The following is a 5308-nucleotide window of genomic DNA, read 5'->3' as shown; positions in this document are numbered from 1 at the left end:
GATATATGAAACTCTATAAAAAGGCTAGTATGAAAAGGAGCAAATATTAGGATAATGCCATGTACGTATTTCGGAGACTTGCGGCCGCGAATCGGCGCGCGGAGTGAAGGTAAATATATTTTCAAAAATTCACCATAAATCACAATATTGTTTTAGAGACTTCAAATTTGTTTCAAAATTAAGAAAAATGAGGGAATATTACTAGGCCGTAAGAGTTTTAGCTTACAATGCGTTTTTCAACTATTCGGTAGAGTCAAATTTGACCGAACGTGGTTTTTTTTCTATTATCGTGATTTATATGCAAATATTCGAAAAAAGAGAAAAGCTACAACATTCAATCATTTTTAGTTGTATTCTACATGAAATTGCGCACATTTTCAATATATAAAACTTTATGTAACAGCTAATTTTAAATGGTGCAAACATTTCGACAATCGCACAAAAAATCTGATTTTTTCGGAAGAGTTACCGCGCGAACGTAATTTTTTTTTTTTCATAAATTCACCATAAATCGAAATATTGTGCTAGAGACTTCCAAGTCGTTGCAAAATGAAGGTAAATGATTGAATATTACTAGAATATAAGAGTTTTAGCTTACAATTGCGTTTTTCGACCATTTCGGTAGAGTCAAAGTTGACGAAAGTTGAAATTTTTGCACTTAACGTTATTTATATGAAAATATTTCAAAACTGATAAAAGCTACAACCATGGGTTGTTTATTGTTGTATTGTGCATGAAATTGCGCACATTTCCATATATAAAACTTTATGTAACGGCAAATTTAAAAGGGTGCAAACATTAGGACAATCGCACGAAAAAATTTATCGGAAGAGTTATCGCACGAACGTAAGGAAAAAGTTTTTTCATAAATTCACCATAAATCGAAATATTGTGCTAGAGACGTCCAATTTGTTGCAAAATGAAGGCAAATGATTGAATATTACTATAATATAAGAAGTTTAGCTTACAATTGCGTTTCTCGACCATTTCTGTAGAGTCAAAGTTGACCGAAGGTTGAAATTTTTGCACTTATCGTTATTTATATGAAAATATTTCAAAATTGATAAAAGCTACAATCATGAGTATTTTTTAGTTGTATTGTGCATGAAATTGTGCACATTTTCATATATAATACTTCATGTAAAGGATAATTTAAAATGGTGCAATAATTATGTCAAAGTGACGAAATAATTTCCGAGATGTGCACTGATACTTTTTAGTACGATAAGAAAGAAATTCGCGCTTGCGCGCCTGCGTAGAGATTGTAAACAAAACAACGCCTTGATCCGTGAACTCCCAGCATCCCCCAAGGCGCGTGATACAAAAGTTTTGGCTGGTAGGCCTATAAGTATTTTTCCGCGAATTTTTAAAAAAAACTTTTTGAGCCGACGTATGATACGTCCAATCGGCATACGGGAGACATTTTGACTCGACGTTTAATACGTCCAATCGGCGTAAGAGGGTTAAGCTAACATTGGTTACAGAATAATCATATTAATGAATGGAATACCTTACGTGAGTCAGTGTGTCTTCTTTCCTGCAAGTGTGCTTGATTTACGTTTTTTTTGTAAAATAATTTACAGTTTACGTTTTTACAACGGATAACGCGATTTACAAGCTTTTTTAAGCAAGCTAGGTTCAATCCTGGCAAGGTCGCCAATTTTACGTATATAGCGGGCCTTGAGAGAGGCTAGATACGTAAACAGAAATAATTGAGGGATTTCAAGAGGGAATTGCTTTAACTTACCGTAAACTGATAGTTATTAGTAATTTCTTTAGAGGGAAGGTCGCCAGAAAACTCAGCTCGTTACTTTACAGATATTTATTTACAAATAGGCCCGTGCTGGCCTGGAGGAAATGTAAATGATGGCTCCAACTTATGTCATTCAAGCTGATTTTCATAAATTACGGGTAATGCACACTTGCGGGCAGAGAGAAGGCACGTGACTCATGGAATCTGGGAAAGAATCCCAGATTAAACGACATAAAAGAAAAAATGACTTCTTGCTTTGATTAATTAATTCTCTAATACTGGGGAGAAGGAACTTTTAAGGTTTCACTGAAGTATGCAATGACTCCATTGGTCTGGGACGATCACACAAGGGGAAGCATGTGGCCATGAGCAGTGAGAGGGAACAAAGGGATGAATTCCTTTTGTTGCTGGAAATGAATTGGGAGAATGAGGATCAAAATTATAATAGGTGATAAGGGACTGGCAATATGTTGGTTTCACAAGACGTACCTGGATGTCGTGTTCAGTGGCTCTTTGTAGAAAAGCATGGCCCCCTTTGTCTGAGGCCTGGTCATCGGCGCGCACTCACACCCTGGGTAGGCCTAACAGGAAGGCAGGTAATTTTGACCTCTGTCCGAGATCACGTCTCGCAGCCGACTGAGGCAGAATTCAGGTCGGTTGCTTGGGGGGTGGAGGTCAGCTTAACCCCCCACGATCAAAGGCAAATCCTGGAAAACAAGCATACAGCCAGCAGAGGGGTCACAGGAAGAGAGCTTAAGGTATAGGTCTAAGAAGTACCAATCTGCCTACACCCTTCCCTTTTGAGATACGTCCCTACAGCTGATAAAAGACACTTTTCCCCCAACTGGGGAACTCTCTATCTCTAGCTGGCGGGTTTTGGGCTTCCCGCGTTTACTAAAAATCAGCTGATATTCTAAAGAAATGGCTGCCGTTTTCCAAATCAAATTATTTAGTTAATTGCGGGGTAGACGAACGATCTATAAAACGTCACAAATATATATATATATATATATATATATATATATATATATATATATATATATATATATATATATATATATATATATATATATATATATATATATATATATATATATATAAAATATATATATATATATATATATATATATATAAATATATATATATATATATATATATATATATATATATATATATATATATATATATATATATATATATATATATATATATATATATATATATATATATATATATATATATATATATATATATATATATATATATATATATATATATATATATATATATATATACACACACACACACACATCTATTATATATATATATATATATATATATATATATATATATATATATATATATATATATATATATATATATATATATATATCATTGAGCTACAAATGTCCTTTAATATCTAATTCGCTCTACCTCGGAATTGATATATTTTCATATATGTACCGAGGGGGAATTTTTAGTTGATAATAATTTCGTCCCCCCATGGGATCGAACCACCCTCCAGTTGGACGGGGAACGAAATCAGGAACGGACAGTGATGCTACCGAGCCTGCTGGCAGAGAGGCTAATAAGTTTATATCGATTCTGACCATTACAAATCACCACCGATCTCGGTGTATTCGTAATTAGAATCAATATGAAACCCCCTCAACCATGCTAGCCGATTCGAGCGTTTGACCCACGCAGCCTTGTTATGAATACTTATCACATCACCGGGATTCATATAAATCATTCGAGCTACAAATGTCCTTTAATATCTAATTCGCTCTACCTCGGAATTGATACATTTTCATATATGTACCAAGGGGGAATTTTCAGTTGATAATAATTTCGTCCCCCATGGGATCGAACCACCGTCCAGTTGGACGGGGAACGAAATCAGGAACGGACAGTGACGCTACCGAGTCTGCTAGCAGAGAGGCCAATAAGTTTATATCGATTCTGACCATTACAAATCACCACCGATCTCGGTGTATTCGTAATTAGTATCGATATGAAACCCCCTCAACCATGCTAGCCGATTCGAGCGTTTGACCCACGCAGCCTGGTTATGAATACTTATCACATCACCTTGATTCATATAAATCATTCGAGCTAAAAATGTCCTTTAATATCTAATTCGCTCTACCTCGGAATTGATATATTTTCATATATGTACCAAGGGGGAATTTTTAGTTGATAATAATTTCGTCCCCCCATGGGATCAAACCACCGTCCAGTTGGACGGGGAATGAAATCAGGAACAGACAGTGACGCTACCCAGTCTGCTAGCAGAGAGGCTAATAAGTTTATATCGATTCTGACCATTACAAATCACCACCGATCTCGGTGTATTCATAATTAGAATCGATATGAAACCCCCTCAACCATGCTAGCCGATTCGAGCATTTGACCCACGCAGCCTTGTTATGAATACTTATCACATCACCGTGATTCATATAAATCATTCGAGCTACAAATGTCGTTTAATATCTAATTCGCTCTACCTCGAAATTGATACATTTTCCTATATGTACCGAGGGGGAATTTTTAGTTGATAATAATTTCGTCCCCCCATGGGATTGAACCACCGTCCAGTTGGACGGGGAATGAAATCAGGAACAGACAGTGACGCTACCGAGTCTGCTAGCAGAGAACCTAATAAGTTTATATTGATTTTGACCATTACAAATCACCCCGATCTCGGTGTATTCGTAATTAGAATCGATATGAAACCCCCTCAACAATGCTAGCCGATTCGAGCGTTTGACCCACGCAGCCTTGTTATGAATACTTATCACATCACCGGGATTCATATAAATCATTCGAGCTACAAATGTCCTTTAATATCTAATTCGCTCTACCTCGGAATTGATATCTTTTCATATATGTACGAGGGGAAATTTTAGTTATATAATTCTTCGTCCCCCCATGGGATCGAACCACCGTCCAGTTGGACAGGGAACGAAATCAGGAACGGACAGTGACGCTACCGAGTCTGCTAGCAGAGAGGCTAATAAGTTTATATCGATTCTGACCATTACAAATCACCACCGATCTTGGTGTATTCGTAATTAGAATCGATATGAAACCCCCTCAACCATGCTAGTCGATTCGAGCGTTTGACCCACGCAGCCTTGTTGAGGGGGTTCATATCGATTCTAATTACGAATACACCGAGATGGGTGGTGATTTGTAATGGTCAGAATCGATATAAACTTATTAGGTTCTCTGCTAGCAGACACGGTAGCGTCACTGTCCGTTCCTGATTTCGTTCCCCGTCCAACTGGACGGTGGTTCGATCCCATGGGGGACGAAATTATTATCAATTGAAAATTCCCCCTTGGTACATATATGAAATATATCAATTCCAAGGTAGAGCGAATTAGATATTAAAGGACATTTGTAGCTCGAATGATTTAAATGAATCACTGTGATGTGATAAGTAATCATAACAAGGCTGCGTGGGTCAAACGCTCGAATCGGCTAGCATGGTTGAGGGGGTTTCATATCGATTCTAATTACGAATACACCAAGATCGGTGGTGATTTGTAA

This window comes from Macrobrachium nipponense, chromosome 13, assembly GCF_015104395.2.
Source record: "Macrobrachium nipponense isolate FS-2020 chromosome 13, ASM1510439v2, whole genome shotgun sequence".
In the NCBI taxonomy this organism is placed as follows: domain Eukaryota; kingdom Metazoa; phylum Arthropoda; class Malacostraca; order Decapoda; family Palaemonidae; genus Macrobrachium; species Macrobrachium nipponense.
This window is presented reverse-complemented; position numbering follows the sequence as displayed.